General features: G+C 46.1%; 1 protein-coding gene across 2 annotated transcripts in view; it reads right to left on the bottom strand.

Moving 5' to 3' along the window:
* Nucleotides 1-27,826, bottom strand: part of LOC123375702 (rho GTPase-activating protein 7-like) — a 149,512-nt gene that overhangs the window by 75,180 nt on the left and 46,506 nt on the right. Inside the window, exon 1 of one of the 2 annotated variants that reach the window (XM_045026863.1) lies at nucleotides 13,797-14,106. The exons of the other annotated variant lie outside the window; for it this stretch is intronic. The gene's annotated coding sequence lies outside the window, so the exon portion shown is untranslated. Of the gene's footprint in view, nucleotides 1-13,796; nucleotides 14,107-27,826 lie in introns of those variants that run through there. 2 annotated transcript variants of the gene reach the window in all.

The following is a 27,826-nucleotide window of genomic DNA, read 5'->3' as shown; positions in this document are numbered from 1 at the left end:
TTGAAAGCATCAACAGATATCAGTTACATTCTCTTATTTCGTCGAGCTGGCTAGGAAACTCAGTTCCACTTCAGGAAAAAAAATTGAGGTTTGGAAAAATTTTCAGCCTGATTCAGGCTGGAAAAAACAAAAACAAACAAACAGAAAAAATTTCAAAACTTTTTGCCAAAGTAGAATTTTGCAAATTTAGTTTCAGAAACACCAAAACATTCCTACAGAGGGAACATTTTGGTGTTTCCAAAATAAAATACGTTCCCTGCATTCTCAGGGCCCCTGGGATCTGGAGCCTTAGCTGCATGGTTGCCTGCCTGGTGGGTCCTTGAGGAGCCTGGAAGCCCAGCAGTCACCAGGTAGGCTGCCAAGAAATCTGCCTGACTTTCTTTACCAAAAAAAAAAAAAAAAAAAAAATCCACCCAAACTGACAAATTCCCATGGAATGTTTTGCTTTCAATGAATCTTCATTTCCCAACAGCAACCTTGTTCATTTGAAAAAATTTCCAACCAGCTCTGTTATTCTGATACTTCAGATTGTATCCAGGATGGTAATTTATGCACTAAATCTAAGTGCTGCAACACTAACCAGGAATGGTGACAGGTTTCAGAGGGGTAGCTGTGTTAGTCTGTGTCAGCAAAAACATCCCAAAGTCCTTGTGGCACCTTAGAGACTAAATAAATTTGTTAGTCTCTAAGGTGCCACAAGGATTCGTTGTTTTTACTAACCAGGAAGGTGTTGATTTCCCTCTTGGTTTACTTGTTTGTTTCTGCACCTTTGGCAAACACCTTCGCCTTTTGTTTTCTGGGATGATTTCAGCTCAGTTTTCCAGGCATGTACTGCAGGGGATTTTTCACTAACCGTAACTAGATTTAATTTCACTGCCACACTGAGATGGCTATAAATCTCAGCATGCCAATTCACAATGAGCCTTGAGTATGAAAGCCCTGTTTTACTACAGGCTAAATAGCAGTGTCTATTTCAGCGATTTAAAGTGTTTTTCAAATAACACATTTGTACAGCTTAAATGGAAACATATTGTCAGCTTCTGGCAGTTTAAGTGCAAACATCTGTCTTGAAAGATGTGTGGTACCACAAGAGCCTTTCTGATAGGAAGTCAATCAATAGAGATAATAACTGGAAGTGATCTGAGGATTTAAGATATTCTAATTCGCTCACAGAATCATAAACAGACAACTTTAAATGCTCTCTGATGGGAATCACACTTCAGCTCCTGGGAGGCAATGCCGCAGCCTGAGGGAGTTCAAAGAGGCTTCCCCCAGATACTTAATTCTAATTAAATTTTCCCCTCTGAATTTCATAATGTAGCCTTATCTATAATTATAGGTCTTTATAACAAGATTACCCACCCCAAGGTGAGGGTTTACAGCTACTTTAATCTGTGAGAGTCCAGCTCCCAAAATGGACTACAGTAGAGAGGTGATCAATCGGAGGAGGATCCCATGGTGCACAATAAACACCACATAGTGCTTTTTCTATAATAATTACTTTTACTAGCCCTACAATACAGACATAGCAATCTAGTGAAGGAGAGAGACGAATTCAGAATGTGTTGTATTTGCATGACTCACAGCATGCCTTGTGGGAAAACCCAGAGTGTTAGTCCTCATCCTCACTAGGATCGCCCCAGTGTTTGGCATCTCCCCCCATCAAGGTACGCAGACACGTAATGCATTATGCTGACACCCACAGGGGTTCATACATATTTATGAAAGTTTTAACCCCTTTTCCTTATTTGAACTTGACATTTCATGACTTTTGGGGTATCCTGTTTTTCACAGGCCAACTCATTACCATTTACATCACTTTATCACCACAGTAACCTTAAGGAAGTCTCTGACGTTATACCCCGGCTACCAACAGTCATCATGTGATGTCTACTAATCTCTGGTAGACATTATTAACCACACACAGCAACTATTTTCAAAACATCAGCATATCACAGAGACACAAGCTCAGCAGGTTTATTATTAACTTGCTTATGCTAACTTATCCTAATTTGGCTAAGCTAAATATTTTACAGGCAAGGAGGCCCTGTGTTACAACTTTAATTAATGCATATGTTGCACCTCTATATCCTAAATATCCTGGATATCTTTTGTCCTTGGCTATGCTAGTACTCCTCTTTATTCCTATTCAGGCACCCTGAACATTTCCTCTCCCACTAGGGTGTTTACACACTATTAATACTGGAAATAGTTGTGTTATAACCACTTGAATTGTGGTAGCACTTTGGCACCCCAGGACCTCATAGTGCTAGGTGCTGTACAAATGCAGAACAAAGACTCAGCCCCTGCCCCCAGGAGCTTCTCCCCAGATGTAGAAACCTTTTAGTCCAGCTATCCACTTTAATTTTCCACAAAAAGTCAGCCCATTCATGCCCCTGTTCACTTTTGTTGCTTTTTTCTTAACTGAGATAGGAGTTTAAATTATGTTAATGTGTACGTTTACATTTAGAAGGCAGTCTAAACATTATTTATTGCAATTCATATAACAAATGGACGGACTTCTACTTATCTATGTGTACAAGTATCCTCAGTAGCTTTTTTAAATGAAGTTGTTACCACAACTCCATCAGCCTTACTACAGATCCATCACTTGCACTTAAGCAAAAGTGATGAGGCCTAAAGAAGACACTGCAAAATGCTCCCCACTTACCACCTTCCATATCCCCACCACACTGGAGCTATTTGGTACAAAGACGAGGAGTAAGTGCCACAGGCAAGGGGCAAGTTTTTGGGTAGTCTTCATGGCAAAGTAGTTTAAAGTATGATAATGAGTTAGTTTTGCAGATGTTTATGAGGAGCTTCTCCCAAGCATGAGGGGCAGCATGAGAATTGAGTAAGAGGGTGATGAGGTGGACGTTGTGGGCTGATCAGACGTAAAAGTTAACCTTTCAGTTCTGAATGAGAGAAGATAGGTAAGGCAGGAGTTGACCATGAAGGGTATTAAAAATGAAGACAAATAGCTTATTTCTTATGCAATGGAGAAGGAAGAGCCAGTGGAAGGATGCAAAGAAAGGGGTGACATGGTTAAAGCAACTGGCTAGAAAAAATGATCTTTTCAGCAGCATTCTGAATGGACATGAACAGATTAAGATTGTCAAGGCCAGAGGGAAGGATGCTGCAGTAATCAAGATGAGAGCATGGACGAGAGTTTTAGCAGTGAATAGCTAGGAAAAGTCGTATCTTAGGCCTGGTCTACACTAGGATCTTAAATCGAATTTAGCAGCGTTAATTCGAACTAATCGCTCAACCGTCCACACCAGGAAGCCATTTAATTCGAACTAGGGGGCTCCTTAGTTCGAATTTGGTACTCCACCCCGACAGGTGGAGTAACGCTAAATTCGCACTTGCTAGCTCGAATTAGGCTAGGTGTGGATGCAAATCGAACTTAGTAGCTCCGGGAGCTATCCCACAGTGCACCACTCTGTTGACGCTCTGGACAGCAGTCTGAGCTTGGATGTTCTGAGCAGCCACACAGGAAATGACCCGGGAAAATTTGAAATCCTTTTCCTGTCTGGACAGTTAGAATCTCATTTCTTGCTTTGACATCGGGGCGAGCTCCGCGGCACCTGCAACGATGCAGAGCTCTCCAGCAGAGGAGTCAGCCCAATGCAAGAATAGAAAGAGATCCCCAGCATGGACAGACCGGGAAGTCCAGGATCTGATCGCTGTGTGGGGCGAGGAGTCTGTGCTGTCGGAGCTGCGCTCCAACAAGCGTAATGCAAAGACCTTCGAGAAGGTCTCCCAAGCCATGACACAGAAAGGATACAGCCGGGATGCGATGCAGTGCTGCGTGAAAGTCAAGGACCTGAGGCAAGGCTATCAAAAAGTCAGAGCGGCAAACGGACGCTCCGGAGCACAGCCCCAGACATGCCGCTTCTACGAGGCACTGCATGCCATTCTCGGTGGGTCTGCCACCACTGTCCCACCAGTGACCGTGGACTCAGTGGATGGCATAGTGAGCCAGGACAGTTCCTACTCGATGTTCGCCGATGGGCAAGACGACGAAGGGTCCGTGGAGGAAGGCGCAGGCGACAGCGAACACAATGCCGCTTTCCCTGACAGCCAGGATCTCTTCATCACCCTCACAGAGATCCCCTACCAACCCTCACCGGCCGTGAACCCGGACTCAGAGTCAGGGGAAGGATCAGGCGGTAAGTCGTATAAACAAGAAAATATTTATTTGCTCGAAAACATGTATACCAAAAATATAAATTCTATCTATAAATACTATATCTAAAAGTTTTTAAAGGGAAACTAAACGAACAGTAGGTCTACACAGATTGGGATGGAACAATAGTCCTCCATGGACAATTCCACAAATGCTTCAAACAGTTCCTCAAATACCCTCCGCAGGAGGTTTCGAGGAAGAGGTGCCTTATTTGGTCCTCCGGTGAAGCTCACTCTTCCACGCCACGACATCCTCAGATACAGGGGAACCATCGCCTCTACCAGCATGGCCGCGTAGGGTCCCAGTCGGTGAAGTGCTTCCCTTAACATCCTTTCTTTCTGCACTCGAGAGACACGCCTCAGGGTAATCTCGTTACTGAAGTGCTGCATCTAATTAGGGCAATTAGCGAATAGTTACTGTTCTTAATGGTTTACTTATACTTTGCATAACAAAGCCCCGCGCTTAGCAGCCACGTGCTGTAGGCCACACAGGAAAAGCATACATTGATCTTTCCCCTGCAGTGTCGGGAGTGGCTGCAAAAGGGTCATAGTATCTGATTTCCAGATTGCCTTTAGCACGACGGCACAGCTATCCGTTAACTGATAAGCATAATGTACTGTAAGGCTTACCAGGACTCTCTGCTAGAGGGATTCTGCTATCTCTCCCGACTTCTCCGCTCTCCTGTGCAATGGCGCAGCCAATCAGAGCGTAGGCCAAAATGTTGTGCTTCTCTGGAGACCACGTGACACTTGTTGTCCGGTACGGTCTTCTTCATAGAAATTGACTAGACGGTGTTCACTGTTCGCCAAAATGTATCTGTACAAGGAAATCACTAACTTTCCCCATCACACAGCTTCGGCTCCTTCCCGGACTGCCCCGGCATCCCCCTCGCAGAGACTGGCAATGATTAGACGGCGAAAGAAGAAGACTAGGGACGACATGTTCGCTGAACTGATGGCCTGCTCCCGAGCAGAGGCTGCAGAGCAGAAACACTGGAGGGACACCCTATGTGAGCAGCATCGCACACTCATGGAACGTGAGGATAGGTGGCGGCAGGAAGACCAGCAGACCACCCAAACGCTGCTTGGTCTCATGAAGGAACAAACGGACACGCTTCGTCGCCTTGTTGATGTCCTGCAGGACCGCAGGCTGGAGGACAGGGCCCCCCTGCAGTGTCTCTGCAATCGCCCTCCCCAGCCAAGAAGTCCTGGCCCCCCCTCACCCAAAAGTACAAGACGGAGGGGTGGTAGAGGCCGTGAGAACTGTCACTGAACCAGAGCAGAGCGGCCGTGTACCCCGCACTTCTCACGTTAGAAATTTGTAGAAGTGCTTCCCTTATAGGCTCAGCCAGTCCCAAATCCAAGGTTCATCCCCGCACTGTTTATTAGATTAATAAAAGATGTTTGCTGTTAATCACTGTTTCCGTCATGTCTTTCCTGTCAGAGGATTTTTCGGTGTATGGGGTGGACAGGGGTTTCATACTTGCACGGTATAGCCTACAGTACCAGGGTACAGACTTGGGGAAAGGATCAACTGCGGGGCACACACACACTGCAGTCAGTAGGCACCAGGGTCATTCTGTGTTGTGTATGCTGCCCCTGATCATTTCGTAATGTGTATGCTTGTCCAGGGTCCTAGCGCCTGCCACGCCATTACTGTGAAGGCAGGCTGCCCTTACGATGCACTTGCAACGGATCCACGAGCCTATCCGCTGCCCTGAGCCCCAACAAGAGCCCTCATCCACGGACAGATAGTCACCCTTCTCCCACACCCATCACCCCTTCCCACGCAGAAACCCGCAGCCCACTGCCGTCATCCAAACCCCTATGCAAAGAAGGCACCACTCGCCCCTTCCTGCAAACCCTCCCCTTCATGCAGAACCACTGTCATCCGTCCCCCACCCCAGAGACCTATGTAGGAGCAGGAGGATGTCAGTCCTCTATGGAGGAAGCGGTCTGTACGTCAGTGCACACCGTGCCCAGCACAGTATGCGTCCATGTTTCAACACCTGAACAGAAATGCAAAGTAAAACAAAGATTTATTAATAATGAGTGTTACAATTAATTTGCTTTAAAACGTGCTTTGGAAGTGGGGGAAACTTGGAGAACGGGGTATGTAACCGCAGATCCAAATCGACACAAACTGACACAGGCCCAGGGTCAGTTTCTCTTGAAAGCAAGTGGAGAGTCATAGGTTACCCTGCTCTCCGAGGAAACTTGCTTTCAAAGCCTCCCGGATACAGAGCGCTTCCCGCTGGGATATTCTCTCGGCACGGGTGTCTGGCTGAGCGTAAACTGCAGCCAGGTGATTTGCCTCAACCTCCCATCCGGACAAAAAGGCCTCGCCCTTGCTCTCACACAGATTGTGCAGCACACAGCATGCAGCAATAACTACGGGGATATTCTTTTCGCTGATGTCCGAGCGAGTGAGTAAGCTCCGCCATCTCCCCTTGAGACGTCCGAAAGCACACTCCACCACCATTCTGCACTTGCTCAGCCGGTAGTTGAAGAGTTCCTTCTCTCTGTCCAGGGCGCCTGTATAGGGCTTCATGAGCCAGGGCATTAGCGGGTAGGCTGGGTCCCCGAGGATCACTGTAGGCATCTGCACATCCCCAACCGTTATTTTGTGGTCCGGGAAGAAAGTACCTGCCTGGAGGAGTCTAAAGAGACCAGAGCTCCTGAACACACGCGCGTCATGAACCTTGCCCGCCCACCCGACGTTGATGTTGGTAAAACGTCCCCTATGGTCCACCAGTCCTTGCAGCACCATTGAAAAGTAGCCCTTTCGGTTAATGTAATCGCTGGCCTGGTGGGCCGGTGCCAGGATAGGGATGTGAGTCCCATCTATAGCCCCACCGCAGTTTGGGAATCCCATCGCGGCGAAGCCATCTATGATGTCCTGGACGTTTCCCAGGGTCACCACCTTTGAGAGCAGTTGCTCAACGATTGCGTGGGCTACTTGCATCACAGCAACCCCCATGGTAGATTTGCCCACGCCAAAGTGGTTCGCTACTGACCGGTAGCTGTCTGGCGTGGCAAGTTTCCAGAGGGCTATGGCCACTCGCTTCTGCACACTCAGGGCTGCTCGCATCCGGGTGTCCTGGCGCTTCAGGGCAGGGGACAGCAAGTCACACAGTTCAAGGAAAGTGCCCTTATGCATCCTGAAGTTTCGCAGCCACTCTGTGTCATCCCAGACCTGCAGCACTATGCGGTCCCACCAGTCCGTGCTTGTTTCCCGGGCCCAGAATCTCCGTTCCACAGCATGAACTTGACCCATTGCCACCATGATCTCCACTGCCCGGCGTACCCTGCTTTCTGAGAGGTCTGCGCCACTCTCCTCACCGCGCTGCCGGAGCCTCCTCGCCCGATTTCTCAGCAGCTGACTGTTGCAGAGGTGGACGATAAGGTGCGAGGAGTTGACAACGGCCATAAGTGCAGCGATGATCGCAGCGGGCTCCATGCTCGCAGTGCTGTGGCGTCCGCGCTGTCACTGACCAGAAAAGTGCGCGAACAGATTTCCCGCCGGCGCTTTCAGGGAGGGAGGGCGTTTGTGAGTGACGGTTGAATGATGACAGTTACCCAAAACCACCCTCGACACATTTTTCCCCCAGCAGGCATTGCGAGCTCTACCCAGCATTCCAATGGGCAGCGGGGACTGCGGGAACTGTGGGATAGCTTCCCACAGTGCACCGCTTCCAAAGTCGACGCTGGCCCCGTGAATGTGGACTCAGAAATTCGAATTAGTGTATTTAGTATGGATACACAAATTCGACTTCATAAGGTCGAATCCACAAATTCGAACTAAGTTGATTCGAAATAGTCTTGTAGTGTAGACAAGGTTATGCAGAAGATTCTGCAAGATTTAAACATACCCTGGATGTGAGGACCTAGAGAGAGGTCTGAGTTGAAGATGACACCAGTTACTGGACTGCTTGACACACAGGATGATGACATTGTCCATAGTGATCAAGAAAGGAGGCAGTGGGGAGAGCTTGGGGAGGAAAAAAGTAGGATCTCTGTTTTAGCCATGTTGAGCTTGAGCTGCCAGCTAGGCATCCATGAGGAGATGTCAGAGACACAGGCTGACATTGTTAGTTTGGACAGGCTGGAGCAGAGAGACAAATCTGTGAATTGTCCACTTAGAGAAGGTAGTTGAATTTGTGTATATGCTACATGTGACTCCAATTTGGAACAGGGGTGTTCCATAGCCTGTTTACAACACAGGTGCAAATTGTATTGTGGATGGGGCAGACCATCTGTGCTCTCTAGCTAGGCTAAAGCCTGGGACTTGCAGCTTTAGTCCAATGATTGAGCAGATAGGTCATGTCTACACATTCTTGACATAACTAGGTCAAGGGACAATTGTGCTGCTATTGGTTTAGTTAGAAGCGAAGGGCTGGAAGGAAAGAAAGAGACTGAAGGTTTATTCTGCTCAGAGCTTGTTCTCCAAACATTCCTACTTTTGATAAAAAAAAACATTGTATATGCACTAGGGAAAGTCAATTAAGGAATCTCAAAGGGATAAGTAGCGTTATATTCTTATAAATCAAATCAAATATACTCTTCAGGGCAGGGGCTTGTCTTGCTGTATGCATTGACAGACCATAGCACACTGTGGGCATTACGCAATAATTGTCCTATGGTGACTGATATCAGATTCTATTAATTATTTGCATTATGGTAACATCTAGAGGCCTCACTAGAGACTGGGGTCCCATTGTACTAGACAGCCACAGCCCCCTTACATTCCAAGTAGAGCAGAGGAGCAAAGCGTGACACCAGAAACACACACAGAGGTGAAATAACTAGCACAAGGCCACATAGCAGGTCACCAGAAGAGCCAGGATTAGAACTCAAGTCTCTCAGATTCCACTCTAGCATCCTCGTCACTGGACTGGACTGTCTATCAATGCTAGGCATTGGCTTCTGCAGAAATGCCTTATGTAGCATGTGATGCAAAGGGTTTTTCCACACTGCAGTTGAATTCCTTCCAGAAATGCAAAGCTGGCTCTTACATACTCACTGTAGTGCTCTCTTGCCCTTGTCAAGTTAATACACTGTACTCGTAGCCTCATGCATAAAGAAGTGATAGGAAAGTTGCATAAGTGCTGTGTAAGTCCTTGTGACCATGCTTGGTAAGTATTTTGACTGAGATGGATGTGTCAAAAGAATTTTTGACCAGTGTCATTTTAGCAAGCTCCTTCTCTGCCACCTCCCAGCATCAGGTCCTGTCCCCTGAACTATACTGCCATCTCTCACGCTCTTGGGAAGATAGACTTTAAATAAAATGTGTAAACATATTCCCCAAACTCAGGAAGTTCAAAGGTTTCACAAGTTTATTTCCTGAAGTGCAGAGGAATTCAGCTTTTTCTTTGGACTCACTGACTGCTGCACAGCAGTGGTCATGAAAGGGAGGTGTCCCTTTGGGGAAGTGAATTCCTTTGCCAGCAAGTGAGTGGACAAAGAATTGGAAGACAAAGTCAGGAAAAATATTTTAAAGAGACAGAACAGGAAGACAATGTTTCGAAAAGAGCAGGTCCCTTTGAAATTCTCTCTGGGTCAGGAGACTGTGTGTCTGGATTTTGCAATGGCACAAGGCAGAGAAAGCTCTTTAAAAGGAAACTGACTGCCCAGAACAGAGGCAGACTTGCACTGCTAGGACAAGTGGCTCAGCAGCTACCCTACACACTATTAGTGCATGCTTGTATTTGGGTTTATGAACGAGAGAGGGGCAAGCGTGGATGGGGATCTCAACTGCTGCAGAGATGGGAGGGGGTGGGGGCAGTGCAGGACAGGAGCAAGGATATTGGATCCAGTCTGTGTCTGCTCAGAACAAAACTGCATAAAACACACAGTTGTATCAGCTGGCAGGGGCTGTGAAAACATCGTCAGTTGATGTGAGTTCACACTCTCACATTCTATATCCTAAGAGTTGTCAATAGGGGTCTACCGTGCCTTCAGTCCCAAATGTCTGCAGGATGCGGCCTGCCACCTAGGCTCAGGATAGTGGGAGCTGGACAGCTATCAGGATGCAGGAAATGCCACAAAAGACATAACACCTAAGAAGGCAAAATACAGCAAACCATGGAGTGAATCTTAGGAACATTTTGTAAAGCCCTTTTCTCGTGCTCTCTTCTGTAGCGTGGAGTAGACACAGTAAGAGCCAAGACAACTCTGGCAGGAAGCCATGGGGAACCGTGCAATGAAGGTAGAGACTGGAAAGCTGGGGGAGTCTGCACATGCAGGGGCAGCTCTAGAAATTCCGCCGCCCCAAGCAGGGCGGCGCGCCGCGCTGCTCGCACCGCCCTTCCCCAGTCCCGCGGCCGGGGCAGAAGTGCCTGCGGACGGTCCCGTGGTCCCGCGGCTCCGGTGGAGCATCCGCAGGCATGCCTGCGGGAGCTCCATCCGAGCCACGGGACCAGCGCACCCGCCGCAGTCATGCCTGCGGGAGCTCAAGCGGAGCCACGGGAAGAGGGGACCCTCCGCAGTCATGCCTGCGGCAGGTCCACTCGTCCCAGGGCTCTGGTGGACCTCCCGCAGGCATGACTGCGGAAGGTCCGCCGGAGCCAAATGCCGCTCTGCCAGGACAATGCCGCCCCACGCGCCTGCTTGGCGCGCTGGGGTCTGGAGCCGGCCCTGTGCACATGACCAGTCATATCACTCTCTTTCCTCCCCTGCTAGTCACATGTCCATCCAGTACCAACCCTTCCCCTATTTGCAGTCACATGAGAGATCCAGCCTCAACCAACCCAGTGAAACATTCTGCCTTATCACTTCCTTAATAAAAGTGGAACAGGCCCAGACTGGCAACAGCTGCAAAACTACCCTGAAACCCAGAGAATTTCCCCTCTCTACATCCTGCCATTACTCTTCACCTTTAGACAAGGCTTGAAAAATCCTCTTGCCTACTTTACCATGGGCAAGTAGGACATTTTGTTTTGCAAATTTGTGATCTTAAATTCTGCAGATAATGCTCTAACCTTGCACTGAATTAAGTTTCCAATTCACCTTGGTTGTGACAACCTTTCCAACAGGAACTGCTGCAGTGCTGTTTTCCTCAGTGTGCAGACAGACACCCCAGTGGCTGCTACTCAGAGTTTTGACCAGGAACAGCAAAAGTGAAATTAAAAGAGTGATTAAAAAAAAACACAACACCTGTTGTTAAGATTCCTAAGGAAAACTTGCATGTGAGGGACTTCAGCCTAGTGGTTAGAGCACAGGCCTGCACACATCAGGAGTTCTAGTCTCTGCTCTTGCTGCTAGCTCACTGTGAATACTTGGTAAGTCAGCCTCCCTGTTTCTTGGTATCTGTAAAATAGGGGAGGAATAATAATTACCTTCTTCAGAGGCATGAGGAGAGACTTAACTGACGGTGAAGCACCTGGAACTCCTTGAATGAAATGGTGTACAGCAGTACAAGGTATCTTATTATGTACAGCTGAAAACCTATCACAGCTTCACACCCATGGGTTATGTGATTTTGGGATTTTTCTTGCCTTGTTTAAAAACATCAGCCTGTGTTTTCAAATTTGGTGGGTGCCTATGTAACACTGACAGACCCCAGTTGTTGGTGAGCAGGATTGAATCTGGGACCTCTCAAGCTTAGTGCATGAGCCAAAAGCCAACTGGCTGTTAGCTAGGGCTGTAGAGCAGACTCTTTATCTCTCTCTCTAAGTGGTCTTAGTGCCACTATATGGGACAGAACAGGCAGGAGGTGTTTGGGTTACACCTACAGTGGTAAATACTAAAAAGAGACACACTGGAGAGATGATGGCTGCATAGTTTTAGAGTCATAAAACAATTGGCTAGTTCAGGGATCAGCAACCTTTGGCATGCGGCCCGCCAGGGTAAGTCCCCTGGTGGGCTGGGCCAGTTTGTTTACCTGCTGCATCCGCAGGTTTGGCCGATCACGCCTCCCACTGGCTGCAGTTCACCACTTCAGGCCAATGGGGGCTGCGGTGCAGGCTGAGGGAGCCAGTGGGAGCTGCGATCGGCCAAACTTGCTGGTATACAAACCGGCCCGGCCTGCCAGGGGACTTACCCTGGCAGGCCACATGCCAAAGGTTGCCAATCCCTGGGCTAGTTCCTGCTACATGTTAGCTTTCATGTAGAACGGGGGTTCTCAAACTTCATTGCACCACAACTCCCTTCTGACAACAAAAATTACTACATGATCCCAGGATGGGAGATTGAAACCTGAGCCTGCCTGAACCCTGGGAGAGGCAAAGCCAAAACCCGACCCCCACACATGGGGCCTATAACCTGAGCCCTGCCACCCAGGGCTGACAATATAAACTGATGCATTCATAACCTCTTTACCCAGCATGGTGAGTTAGCAGCTGCAAAAGGACTTGTATGCAATCTAAATGAGGTATCCTTCTCAGAACCTAAGTGAACCCATATAAAAGGTTGTCATTAAGAACAGCAAGCTAGTCCTGAATGAGCGGCAGGTGCTGAAAATCAGACGATGAGATAAACTTTCAGCTAGAAACCAGGCACTTTCACACACACGGCCAAATTCTACTCTTAGTTACACCAGCACAAACCACATTGACTGCACTGGGATTGCACAGGTAAAACTAGGGGCAGAATTTAGCCATTGTCTTAATACTGTCTAGTCCTTTCCTCTTTTCCCACATGAACTCTGGCTACCCTGTCCTGCCCAAGAGGGCTTTCCTATCCCACCCTCTGTCTGCACAGCGTCTGGGGCTCTCTATGCCCTGAACCCCCTGGCCTTCTCCCTTCCCCATAGTAACCACCACAGGGACCCTCGTCTATGTCCAGGGTAGGGCACGCAGTTCCTTTCTGGACCAGCCAGTACATAAATCATCAGGGAAAAGAGTGCTATGGAGTCAACACGCCTTGCAAACAGGCATATGACTTTTCAGGGCCCCGTCTGTTAATGAGCTGAAGAGTGGAAGACAGAATACCCCGCTGTAAGCTTAGGTGTCCCACTTTGCTGCCTGATAATGTACAGCTGTTGCTTTGCGGAGTTGATTTTACCTCAGTGCATCTCTCATGGCACTTACAGAGACAGTAACACCACAGCAATATGAAGAATTGAGCAAATACATAAGACTATTGCAATGTGCAAAGAATTGCAAATAAATCCTTGGGGAAAAGACCAGACCTTCACCAGGGAAGCTTCATATTCTTTTCTACAATATTCCAATAGCCTTGGTTGCAAAGTTCAAGCATTATCACTGCTCCCAAATCTTTTCAAATTAAAAAAAAGAGACTTTTTAAAACTGGAGTCAGGTTGCTTGAGTTACCGGCGTAGGCTCTGAAATTTCTAGACTCTAGAAGCAAGTCAATTCCTCAGTGCAAAACCATTCATTTCATATTCCATGCCCTATTCTTGCAAGTACACCAAAATTAAAGGTTATTTGGCGGTATTGGCAATGCCCATGACTGCTGATATTTAAAATACATATTTCCATGATCTTCACTACATGAATAACCTCACTGAGATTTTTTTCCTTAACGCTTGCATGACCCCTGCCCTAGTCAAGTATCATGCATTTAAGGGATTAGAAATAGGTCTCTAATTATTTAATAGGGAAAGGGGAGTCACTTATAATGGAGCAGTCAGTCCCAAAGGTAATTACCATAGGGTGATCCGTTCCACAAGAGGTTCCTGGTAATAGCCCAGTTCCTGAAAAACTGAACATTAGGAGGAAGAGTTGTATGTGGCTATATCTTCATCTACAGCATTAAGCTCCATCTTGGTTCGTGGAGGAGGGATCAGTAAGCGGGGGAAGCTCCAACAATTATATTTTAAAGTCACAGTACTCATGCTGAGCATGCCCAGCAAAGCTTCTCATTGATTCCCAGGATAAGGAATAGATTTAAACTCCCTCCCCTCCCAAAAGCTATTTGCTTCTGGTTGACATGCTCTTGGATATTGGGAGAAGTCTCACAGAGCTGGTATATGAAGGTTGCCTCATACTTTCCACCATAAAGCATTCTTGCAAACTTCTTTGAGTAGCTGTACAAACCTCTGTTGTTTGCAGCAAACCTTTGATATGGGGTAGGTGGAATCCCCTTAGGCTACAGAAATGCCTTTTCTTTGCCCCATGAAATTCTATGCAGAATTGACTGAGATAGAAACAGTTTAAAATCACTAATTCCCTTCTCCGACTTGCATTCCTCAGGGAAATTTTGACAACCTGCCAAAAACACTGAACATTCTGAGGCCACTGCCAAAGCAGCAGCACACGCTATACTAGGAACTTGGATAGGGCATGTGCTGGGGAAAGAATCAGGTCAGGCTCCTCTCCCTGCTCACCAACGGACCCAGCACGTGGCTTTAGTGGCCCATTAACAACCCCTCCCCCGCCCCCGCAATCTCACACAGGGCAGGAGCTCCCTCAGATCTCAGGCAAGGAGAGAGAAAGAGATAGTACAGACTCCCAGCAACCACTCTCCAGCATGTGGTGCTAGCAGCCAATCCCCTCTCTGGGGCAACACCTGGGGCAGGAGCTCCCCCAACTCTAGGTGTGGGGAAGAGAGAGAGAGACAGGTTCAGTTGTGCTACCCTCAGACCATATCCTAGACCCAGCAACCCTTACTGCTCTGAGAGAACAGCCTTCTCCTGCTACTTGCTGGTGCTATTAGTGCTAAAGCAGGGTCCTCAAACTGGGGGCTGGGACCCCTCGGGGGTCATGAGGTTATTACATGGGGGGTCATGAGCTGTCAACCTCCACCCCAAACCCCACTTTGCCTCCAGCATTTATAATTGTATTAAATATATTTAAAAGTGTTTTTAATTTATAAGGGGGTCACACTCAGAGGCTTGCTATGTGAAAGGGGCCACTAGTTAAAAAAGTTTAAGACCCACTGTGCTAGAGCTCAAACTACACTGCTAGATATGAGGTTTCAGACCCTACTGGTGACGTGTGGGATTTTTTGGGGGTTGGGCGGAGGATGTAAAGTTGCACATAACAGAACTTGTTTTTATCTTTTTCTTTAAAATAAATACATAAATAAACAAACCTGCGTTTGTGTGACCATAAATCTGGCATTTTCTAACTTTTTGAGGATTTTACTTTGCCACCTATGTTCTTTTAACATAGCTTTTTTTGTGTAATTATACATAAACCACAAAGGTCTCACAGTTAAATCAGCTGCTCAGACAGCTTTGAAAGAGCTGTGCCAGGAATCTCAAACCCTGAAGCACGGGAAAGAAAAAATTGACCTGCTGGCCCCAGCCCAGACCGTGGGAAAATGGCTCTCCCCCTGGTATGCCGTAGCTTTGTTGGGAGCACAGCACCAGTTCCTGTACTTCCCAGACGGTTCTAGTTTTGCTCTCCCTTCCCCATCTTGCTAGCGGAGAATGAATGTGGAGGGGTTTAGCCAAGAGCTGCAAGCAAAGCAGCAGCATCTCCCATCTCTGGAGGAGGAGGAGGCTCTTTGGGCTTTTCCCAGTTCTCAGTATTGGCAGAAAGAGCTATAGTATAGGGACCGCTTCTCAGCCTATGCACCAGAAATACCGTGTGATCTCCAAGCAAAAGACGGAGTGTTTTAAGCACTTAACATAAATCGAAACATTTTATAAAGTGAATATAGTTTTCATGTCTGGGGGTCAGATTGTCAATATGAAACTGCCACCTTCTGTTTATCCACAGATTAGATACAGCATAAGCAACACATGCTCCTGACAACATGCTTCAGCCTTACACTGGAGGGAGCAGCTGGAATGGATAATAGGTTCATTCAGATTTTATATCTACTCTCTGACTGGCTAGTGATTTTCAGTGATTTTGCTGAGCGTGCACCTTCTGAAAAGCAGGCCCCTTTAAAGTTGCTCATGTTCAGCACCCAAAAATCACTAGTCACATCTGAAAATCTTGACTGTATATATACATGCATATAAATACTGGAGCCAAGCACATATAGGCACTTATGCTGAGATTGCAAACAATCAGGCAGAAATTCTCCCACCTGGGGATATGAAAAATAGTCATACTGTAGTGGCTTATATCCTGTGGGAAGAGAATTAGACCTAGGGTGACCAGACAGCAAGTGTGAAAAATCAGGATGGGGGTGGAGTAATAGGAGCCTATATAAAAAAAAGCCCCAGATATCAGGACTGTCCCTATAAAAAAAACCAAAAAACAAAACAAAACAAGACATCTGGTCACCCTAATGAGACCAAAGGGTGCCAATTGTCTCAGTGATATTTGTGATGGTGACACACCAGTCCACTAGCAATTGGACTGAAGCTACAACTCAGTTCATATCAGCCATCAAAACATTTGGCAGATAAGACAAACTTCCTGCATGGGCCAGATTCAAAGCAGTGACCTTAAAGTAAATGACTGTATCCTGCTGCCAATCCTCTGATCTTCTTTTAAGTACATTTTTAACATTCTCTCATGCCAAGTCAATAGAATTTAAATGTCACATTACGATAAGATCCCCTTTCCAGCATGCTCGGATCATACCTTAAGTATAGACTAATCTCACTTGAATCATAAGGGCATGGGCTTTAGGGAGTGAGCTAAACCAGATAAGGACATAAGTTGAGGAAATGCTAAAGATAGGAATTTGCGATTTATCCAAACTCTTCACTCGAGATAAACCCACCTCATCAGCTGCAATAAATAACAGTTATTTTAGCCGTGCAGGTTGAAGTATCAGTTCAACAGTAGAACAAACTTGTTATGAAACCTAATAGGTGTTTTCTTTGGCAGCAGTGAGAGACATACTTCAAGGAAAAAATTGGAAGAATTTTGAAATGATCAATTTACTAGAAAAAATCCCTCTTGGTTTTAATCTCTGGGGCCATAGAGGTAGCAGCATGCACTGAGCCAAATTCTGATCTCAGCTACATGATCCAAAATCCAGTGCAACTCCAGTGGAGTCAGTTGAAGTCCATTCCACGGACACAGACTGTGATCCTGCTAAGACATACATGTGCCCCATTGAGCTCACCAGGTTTAAAATTAAATGTGTGTGTGTAAATCTTGGCAAGATTGGAGCCTTATCCCAGATTTACACCAGTGTGATAGGGAGCAGAATTTGGCCCAAATTTTTCATTATTCAGGGTGAAAAACCTACTTGGCTGGGAGCTGTGGACTATCATGAAAACAAAACCAAAATGGAAAGGACTTTCTAGAGAGATTTGGTTCCATGTTGCAGCTGACTCTGTGTACCCCTTATCTTTATTCCTCTTATTAGGATTGTTTGACCTTAAATGTTAAAGGATAACATGAGTCAGAATGAATGTTTAGTATGTACCAGATATTTTTATTTCATATTAGTGAAACTTTTTTATAAAGCATTTAGGCAGAGGTTCTTGTTACAGCTGTGTAACATACCCGGGGTGACAGACTGTAGCTGTAATCTAACATTATTTGTCTCATTAAAAATGCAATGAAAAGGATGCAAATTAAAAAAAAGAAAAAGAAAAAAAAGAGACCGACTGATATCAAATAGCTTCATTTTGGTGCCTATCTTTTCCCATTCACTTCACCTGGGACATCAGTGGCTCCTTGTTTTGAGGCTTTGTAGTAGCTGGAGTATTTGTAGTGTCTAATTTAGTTGTGGCAATTGTCACGGAGTCCCTGGGCGATGCTCTGGAACTGCACCCTACAAAGCCAGTCAGGACTTTGGGGAGCCTCCTCTCTCTTGGAACAGACTGTCTTCAGGGCAAGAAGCTCACACGGCTTCACCTTCCTGGGTCTGACCTTGGAGCATTCAGTATATGCCCCTCTGTGCGCTTCCCACAGCGAGTCCGCCCAGGTGGGAACCTGGGGAAGCCAGAGGGTCCTGTACGCACCCCCACTTTGCAGTCAGATGTGACTCTTAGCCAGCCAGTAAAACAGAGGTTTATTAGATGACAGGAACACAGTCTAAAACAGAGCTTGTAGGTACAGAGAACAGGACCCTTCAGCCAGGTCCATTGCTGGGGGGGAAGGGGGGCATGCGAGCCAGACACCCATGTCTGCACTCACTCCTCGTCCCCAGCCAGCTCCAAACTGAAACCCCCTCCCACCCCTCCTTTTTGGCCTTTGTCTCTTTCCCGGAGAAGGAGGTCACCTGATCTCTTTGTTCACCTTTAGCCATCCCCTTGCAGGGGGGAAGGGCCCTGGCCATTTGTTGCCAGGAGACAGACTGTCGGGCATTTATGCACGCTGGAGACTTAAGAAATGCATATGGGAAACTGAGGCACCCACACAGGATTCAGAGGAAACATTATGAACAGTCCCACTTTGTCATAGCAATACCTTGTATTTCTATAGTGCTTTCTATCCATAGATCTCAAAAGGCTTTACAAATAATAGTGAATTAAGCCTCATAGCACCCCAGTGTGGTAGGTAAGCTTTAATAGCCCCTTTTACAGATAGGAAAATAGCAGCACTGAGAATGTAGAGCTCAGAACACTGGGACACATAAATAGACATTCCCCAATTCTGAGGATGTTTTTGAAAATTTGGGCCCAAGACACTTGACCAAAGCTGCGCAGATGCAAAGATGACTGGAACACAAAGGTGAAATCCTGATCCCAATTGACATCAGTGGTAGTTTTGACTTAACTGAGGTCAGGATTTCACTCCAGTTCTCCTGATTGCCACCCCACTGATGAATGTATTGAACTCAGATAGAATCACGAGTCAGATTCTGTCAATCTTGTTCACTTTAAGTTACTTCATTACTCTACAGTTAGTCCCAGAGGTGTCAGTGGGACTGTTGGCATCATACAGCACTACTTTATATGAGCCAGGGCGGTAGAAGCTGGCCCTATCATTGCTAATCTAATTGTCAGTGCTTATCTACTCTGTTTGTAAGGAACATGTTAAAGGAAGAAGAACAAGGAGTACTTGTGGCACTACAGAGACTAACAAATTTATTTGAGCATAAGCTTTCGTGGGCTAAAACCCACTTCATCGGATGCATGCAGTAGAAAATACAGTAGGAAGATGTATATACACAGAGAACATGAAAAAATGGGTGTTGCCATACCAATTATAATGAGACTAATCAATTAATTATAACGAGACTAATCAATGTTCTCTGTGTATATATCTTCCTACTGTATTTTCCACTGCATGCATCCGATGAAGTGGGTTTTAGCCCATGGAAGCTTATGCTCAAATAAATTTGTTCGTCTCTAAGGTGCCACAAGGACTCCTCGTTGTTTTTGCTGATACAGACTAACACAGCTACCACTCTGAAACATGTTAAAGGAAGGAAGTGATTATATAATTATGTTTGTTTTACCTGTGAAAGGACCTTAGAAGTTATGGCCAAATCCATGCTGCTTTTTTATGCCTCTGATCTGTTTGATATCAAACAGGATTTGCACCTAAAATCTAATGGACACGTCCTACAAAATTAAGATGTGTATTAACCACATTATTACACATTAGACTTCCAGCAGAATAGAATAGAAATAATATTCCTTATTATACAAACACATCCCAGAAAAAAAATAACATCAGGATCTCTTTAAAATCACTGATCACCACTATGCATGGCCAGTGACTGATTTTTTCCCTTACAAGCCTCTTCCTCAGTCATTTATTCACTTTGAAGACCTTTCTTCAATCAGCATTATTGCATTCTGTGCTCAGTTTCTTGTCTTGTTCATGTACAGCAGGTACAGGTAATTGCAACAGCAAAGACAGAAGCTGCACATCACTTCCAAAATCTCGCCTCAGAAAAATATGATTTGGTCATTCATTTTAGCATGGAGATTTATCATCTGCGGTTTTGGCGAAGAACAAATCTAAATAGACAGATTTGCACACTGAATAGTTTTCACTTTGAGGTGTATTCTCCACTGCACATTAAATATGTGCATAGTGAGTGTGTTGCAAGCTCTTACACTATCTATCTGTATCAGCAAAGAAAGAGAGGCTCAGTAATTCAGAGGATCTTTGATTCAAAATCTGGAGATACCATAACATAAGAACAGCCATGCTGGGGCAGACCAATGGCCCATCTAGCTCACTATCCAGTCTTCTGAGAGTGGCCAGTGCTAGATGCTTCAGAGGAAATGAAGCATCCCATCATCCAGTCCCAGCTTCTGGCAATCTGAAGTTTAGGGACACCCAAAGCATGGGGTTGAATCCCGGACCATCTTGGCTAATAGTCATTGATGGTCCTATCCTCCATGAACTTATCTAATTCTTTTTTGAACTCAGTTATATTTTTGATCTTCCCAACACCCCCTTGGCAATGAGTTCCATAGGTTGATTGTGTCTTGTTTGAAGAAGTACCTCCTTCTGTTTCTTTAAAACCTGCTGTCAATTAATTTCATTGGGTGACCTCTGGTTCTTGTGCTGTGTGGAGGGGGTAAATAACACTTCCCTATTCACTTCTCCACATCATTAATGATTTTATAGATCTCTATCATATTCCGCCCCCCTTAGCAGTCTGTGTTGAAAGCTGAAAAGTCCCAGTTTTTTTAATCTCTCCTAGTATGGAAGCTGTTCCATACCCCTAATCATTTTTGTCGCCCTTCTCTTTACCTTTTCCATTTCTAATATATATATTTTTGCAATGGGATGACCAGAACTGCACATAGTATTCAAGGTATGGGTACACCATGGATTTACATAATGGCATTATGATATTTTTCTGTTTTATTATTTCTTAATGGTTCCTAACTTTCTGGTAGCTTTTTTGACTGCCTCTGCACATTGAGCAGATGTTTTCAGAGAACTGTCCACAGCAATTCTAAGATCTCTTTCCTGAGTAGTAACAGCTAATTTAGGACCCATCATTTTGTATGTATAGTTGGGATTATTTTTTCCAGTGAGCATTACTTTGCACTTATCAACATTGAATTTCATTTGCCATTTTGTTTTCCAGTCACCCAGTTCTGTAACTCTTTGCAGACTGCTTTGGATTTAACTATCTTGAGTAATTTTGTATCGTCTGCAAACTTTGCCCCTTTTTCCAGATCATATGTGAATATGTTGAACAGCACAGGTCTCAATACAGATCCTTTGGGGACCCCACTATTCACCTCTTTCCATTGTGAAACTGACCATTTATTCCTACTCTTTATTTCCTGTCTTTTAACCAGTTAGTGACCTGTGAGAAGACTTTCCATCTTATCCCACAACTGCTTGCTTTACGTAAGAGCTTTTGCTATGGTACTTTATCATAGGCTTTCTGAAAGTCCAAGCACACTATTTCAACTGGATCATCTTTCTTCACATGCTTGTTGACACCCTCAAAGAAGTCTAATAGATTGGTGAGTCAGTATTTCCCTCTACATGTTGACTCTTCCCCAACATATCGTGGGGATATTGTATATATCTATACTGTAATTGCCATTTTCACCTCTGGAGCCTTTTAAAAAAATTGGCGTTACATTAGCTATTCTCCAGTCATCTGGTTCAGATGCTGATTTAAGCAATAGGTTAGATACCACAGTTTGTAGTTCTGCAGTTTCATATTTGAGTTCCTTCAGAACTCTTGGTTGAATACAATCTGGTCCTTGTGACTTATTACTGTTTAATTTATCTATTTCTTCCAAAACCTCCTCTACTGACACCCCAGTCTGGGGCATTTCCTCAGATGTGTCATCTAAAAAGAATACTGGTAACTTGATTGTGGGAATCTCTCTCACATCTTCTGCAGTGATTTCATTATGATTGCTATTACTGTGTGGTTCAGCTATATTCACCTCTTGGATCTTGTGCACCACTTAGGACTAAATCAAGGATTGCCTCTCCCGTGTGGGTTCCAGGACTAACTGTTCCAAGAAGCAGCCACTAATGGTGTCTAGAAAGTTTCTCTCTGCATCCTGTCCTGAGGTGACATGTTCTCAGTCAATAGGGGACTAGTATAAATCCCGATTATTATTGGGTTTTCCATTTTTGTAACCTCTCTATTCTCCTCAAGCATTTCACAATCACCATCCTGATCAGGTGGTAGGTAATATATTCCTTACTCTTATTACTGAAGCACAGAATTTCTATCCTTGGAGATTCTGTGGTACAGTTTGATTCATTTAAGATTTTTACTATATTTGACTCTTCTTTCTTTCACATATAGTGCCACTTCCGCACCAGCATGACCTACTCTGTTGTTCCTATATACTGTGTACCGTGGTATTACTGTGTCCCATTGATTGTCATCGTTCCACCAAGTTTCTGTGATGCCTATTATATCAATATCTTCATTTGATACCATGCACTCAAGTTCACTCATCTTAGTATTTAGACTTCAAGCATTTGTATGGAAGCACTTATAAAATTTGTCAATATTTAGTTGTCTGCCCTTCATGTGATGTAATTGAATGGGACTCTTTTTTGTTTGACTGTTTCTCTTCAGCACCTACCTGTACTTTATCAACGTCTAGCCTCTCTTTGTTACGAGGATAGAGTATCTCCTTTAATAAATCCTCCCCTAAGCGATGTCTCTGTCCGAACTGTGTGGTCCCTCGTACATGTCAGCTTTCCCCCAGCCCTTAGTTTAAAAAGTCCTCAAAGACATTTTTAATTTTATATGCCAGCAGTTTGATTCCATTTTGGTTGAGGTGAAGCCCATTCTTCCTATATAGGCCCCTCCTTTCCCAAAAGATTCCCCAGTGCCTAATAAACCCAAATCCCTCCTCTCAACACCACCATCTCATCCATGCATTGAGATTCTGCAGTTCTGCAGCTCTCTAACAAGCCCTGTGTGTGGAACTGGAAGCCTTTCAGAGAATACTACCGTGGAGGTCCTGAACTTTAATGTCTTACCTAGCAGCCTAAATTTGGCCTGCAGGACCTCTCTGACTCTAGGGATAGAGCTAGGGTGACATTTCCAAAAGTCCCTAAATGATTTAAGGGGCTTCAGTTCCATTGAAGATCACTGGATTTTAATGGTATTTAGGCTCCTAAATCACTTTGGTTATTTAGATTTTTACCCTATTCTTCAAATATACAGACTTTAGCAATGGACTATTGCCTGGAGACAGGCTTTCCTTGGAAACATTAAGAAGTAGGCAGTGTGGGCTATAAAGCAGGAGTCTGGGAACCAGGACTCCTCCACTTAAACTGATCACTGGTATAAGTGAGCACAACTCCATGAAATAGTGTCATATGTATGATGTGCAGGTACTTTAAGTGATATACCAAGGATACAGTGAATCAGTAGCTGAGCCATCAGCAGTGTCTAGAGGCCCTATTTATTGCTGATCCAAACAGGATCAACTGAATTGACTTCAGTCAGCATTATACTCGCTTAGCATATGTATAAAAAGGGGTACAGGGAAATTCAGTGATCTGCTGAGGATGACACAGTAAATCAAGAGCAGGGTTGAGCTTAGATCTCAAGAGCTAATTTCATTCCAGCTGTAACCAGGCACAACCTCAGCAGTGAATTTGGTCTCTTCAGATCTGCTATTGACTAGCTTTTAGGTAAATACTTTGACCTCTCTGTGCGACAGTTTTCCCCATCCGTCCACTTGCCTACCTGGAGGGCATGTTGTGAGTCTTACTTAATGTTAGTAATGTGCACTGAAATCTTCATATGAAAGACACTAAGGCTTTGTCTACACTATCAAGTTTTGTCACCAAAAACTGCCTATTGGCAACAAAACAGTGAGCGCGTACACACTGCAATGCAACTTTTGTCAGGAAAAACGGCTGGTTTTGGTGACAAAAAAATACCACCCCTATGAGAGATTTTTGTTTTTTCCCCCCCTTTACTGTCGACAAAGAGCCAGTGTAGACACTGCTGTTTGTTTTGTCGACAGAACTGGCTTCTGCCAGTATCCCACAATGCCTGCCCTGATCGCTCTGCTCAGTGTTTTGATCTCTGATGTCCTGCATTTATCCCTCCCCTTTCAAAACTGTGGGAAGTATCTGACACAGGGGTGGGCAAACTTTTTGGCCTAAGGGCCACATCTGGGTATAGAAATTGTATGGTGGGCCATGAATGCTCATGAAATTGGGATTGGGGTGCAGAAGGGGTGAGGGCTCTGGCTGGGGGTGCAGGCTCCAGAGTGGGGCCAGAAATGAGGAGTTCAGAGTGCAGGAGGGGGCTCTGGGCTGGGGCAGAGGGGTGAGATGAGGACTCCGGTTGTGGGTGCAGGCTCTGGGGTGGGGCTGGGGATGAGGGGTTTGGGGTGTAGGAAGGTGCTCCGGGCTGGGACCAAGAAGTTCGGAGGGTGGGAGGGGGATCAGGGCTGGGGCCGGATGTTGGGGTATGGGGGGGTGGCTCATAGGTGCAGGCTCCCGGCAGTGCTTACCTCAAGCAGCTCCTGGAAGCAGGGTCTGGGGCTTGCACCACTCTAGTGCTCCAGCCAGGGAACAGGGTCGGGGGCCACTCTGCACAGCTCCTGGAAACAGCGGCATGTCCCCCCTCTGGCTCCTAAGCGGAGGCATGGCCAAGCAGCTCTGCGGCACACTTTTCTGTCCACAGGCGCTGCCCCCACAGCTCCCATTGGCCATGGTTTCTGGCCAATGGGAGCTGCGGAGGCGGTGCTTAGAGCAGGGGCAGTGTGTGGCACCCCCGGCTATCCCTACACGTAGGAGCCAGAGGGGCGACATGCCGCTGTTTCCAGGAGCTGCGCGGAATGGCCCCAAACCCTGCTTCCTGGCTAGAGCACCAGAGCGGTGCAAGCCCCAGACCCTGCTGCCCAGCGGGAGATCGAGGGCTGGATTAAAATGGCTGGCGGGCCAGATGCAGCCCATGGGCCATAGTCTGCCCACCCCTGATTTGACAGCTGAGTGTGCTGCTCCATTTGGGGAACAAAGAGCAAATCATTCTGCCCTGCACTAGGAACACAGCAGCGGGCAGACTGCAGTCGCAGGGATGTGGGGAGGAGAGATTGCTGTGCTGCTTTGACAGTCCTCAGCACAGATTGCTCACAGAGTGGTCCTGGCCACTGAGGAGGCTGTGGGAGAACTTGGAGGGAATCCTCCCAAGATGTGCAGTGATCAGCTCCACTTCCCACAACACTGCACTGTGGGATACATACCCACGGTGCATGGCTCACACGGTCCATGATGGTGCTCACAATGTGGACATGATCTGACAACAGAGGGAGCAAATGTGAACACCCTTTGGCAATTTTGTTTTGTCCATATTTGGGTGTCGACATAAGTTTTGTCAACAAAACTTGGTAGTATAGACAAAGCCTAAGTAACTTGGCTCATATATCCATGCTGCCACTAACAACTATGACCATGACGAGCTGCTACAATGCACTTACCAACAAGCTTTTCAGATCTGCTTTTCACAACCTAGCCTTTAGGTCAAATGTTCCAGTGATATTTCTCGTAAAGGCAATTTCCTGTTTCCTAATTTGAATGGTTACTTTAATCATTCTTCCACTGATGTTCAAGTGTTGTTTGAAAACATCTAAACAAGAAAAAACCTGAATTCTTCTCCCTGAACATTCTGTGCCCTCCTCTTTGGAATGTTATTTAAGTGCCAAGTGCTGGAATGAATCCACAACATGCCAAAAGGTGGATGTCATGTGTTTTATTCCTCTTCGTAATAGACAGTTTATGTTTGTGTTGTGGTTTTGGAAGCAGGTTGGATTTTGCACAGGTTGTACTTTGCATGCCCCAACTGTTGGGCACAGTCTGAGTTGAAATGTTCAGTGGCCCCATTAGATAGAGATCAACATCCTTATTGAAAGAGCCCTTAATATTTACCCACTACATACTCCCAAGTCACTGTCATTTATTTGGGCTTAATGGCGTACAATTTGCAATCAGCATCTGAGCCTGCATAGAGAGGTTCCTGAGTTTAACCAGGGGCGGCTCCAGGCCCCAGCACACCAAGCGCGTGCTTGGGGCGGCATGCCGCGGGGGGCGCTCTGCTGGTCGCCGGGAGGGCGGCAGGCGGCTCCGGTGGACCTCCCGCAGGCGTGCCTGTGGAGGGTCCGCTGGTCCCGCGGCTCCGGTGGAGCATCCGCAGGCACGCCTGTGGGAGGTCCACTGGAGCCGCGGGACCAGCGGACCCTCCACAGGCACATCTGCGGGAGGTCCACCGGAGCTGCGGGACCGGCGACCGGCAGAGCGCCCCCTGCGGCGTGCCGCCGTGCTTGGGGTGGCGAAATGGCTAGAGCCGCCCCTGAGTTTAACACAGGTGGTTGGGAATTCTAAACCATGAAATAAAGGGAGAGTCAGTATGGGAATGATCCAAAGCCCCTGAAATCAATTGATTCAATACAATTCAGATCAGGCCCTGTTTCTGCTAGTTGTTAGTCAGCTTCTTTTCTATCCATTGCTGGGGGGAGAACACAGTTTTTGGTCATTTGTTTTTACTGTGAAATATATTGGCTCTATGTGTCACCAAGGTCCTCTTCACCCTTTCTTCATTTTCCCGGTAGCTGCAATGAGAATTATTCCAGCTCGGGAGTTGTTTAATTTATTGTTTAAAATACTTGCTGAGTTTTAATTACCAGGGTCCCGATTCTGCTCTTACACTGGCATAAATCAGCAGTAATGCCACTGAAGTCAGTGGAATAACACAGGGGTAGAGCCATCATAAGTGAAAGGAGAATTAGGCCCCTAGATACATCTGTGCATATGCATGTGTTTCTCTTAGAAACCATTTATATTAGCCACTCCACTGAAAACATCAGACATTTATCTCACTGCCAGCTGCCAATACCAATCCTACTGTTTTTCTGTCCTTTCATTAGGAAGTCCTATGCCCCTGGAAATCACATGCACAGGAAACAATAAATAGACTGGCTTGCAGGTCTTCCCGTAGTTTGGTATTGCTGGGGGAGGTCATGCTGGAGAATGAATTTGAGATTGGCGACAAGCACAGAAAATTAGCCATCCCCTAATGTCAGCACTTTGCAATGAGTTTCCTGCTCTAGGTCCTTAGTAGCCATCTATAGATATAAACCTTTTAGAAAATGTCACTCTCCCATGCATGTCACTTTTATCATCAGATGGAATAAGGCATCACTACTTCCCCTTTTGGCAGCAATTTTATGCTTTGGGCTGAACTAACATTATTCATTCACTGTTAACTGCTTGGGTTTGACTTGAAAGTTCTGTACAAACCTGTCAGCATGAGCCACTGATTTACCTATCTGATTTCTCTTGCTCTATCTGCCTTTCATTTTGTTTTCTACATTCATATATAGAAGCATTTATGTATAACCTTAGGCTGATTAGCAGAAGAAGGGCTCTGCAGTGACCATGTCTCTCTCTCATGCTGCACATCAGATTCTGAGCATGTGAATTAGGACCAGTCTAAGTATTCCTGGTCCAGGGACTAGAATGTGGGTCCCACCTGTTACAAGAGCGCTTTATCTCTGTATATACCGTATGTAAATATGCAGTGTTGTTGTAGGCATGTTGGTCCCAGGATAGTATAGACACAATGTGGGTGAGGTAATATCTTTGATTGGACTCATTTCTGTTTGATGTGAGAGAGAAGCTTTCAAGCTACAAAGAGCTCTTCTTCAAGTCTGGGGCTATGGCTACACTTAGCGCTGCACAGCGCTGCCGCGGGAGAGCTCCCGTGGCAGTGCTTTGAAGCGCGAGTGTGGTCGGAGCGCCAGCGCTGGGAGAGAGCTCTCCCAGCACTGTCCGTACTCCACCTCCCTATGGGGATTAACGTACAGCGCTGGGAGCTGTGCTCTCAGCGCTGGGGCACTGATCACACTGGCGCTTTGCAGCGCCACAACTTGCAGCGCTGGAGGGGGTGTTTTTTCACA

Source organism: Mauremys mutica, chromosome 8 (assembly GCF_020497125.1).
Source record: "Mauremys mutica isolate MM-2020 ecotype Southern chromosome 8, ASM2049712v1, whole genome shotgun sequence".
Classification (NCBI taxonomy): Eukaryota; Metazoa; Chordata; order Testudines; family Geoemydidae; genus Mauremys; species Mauremys mutica.
This window is presented reverse-complemented; position numbering and strand designations above follow the sequence as displayed.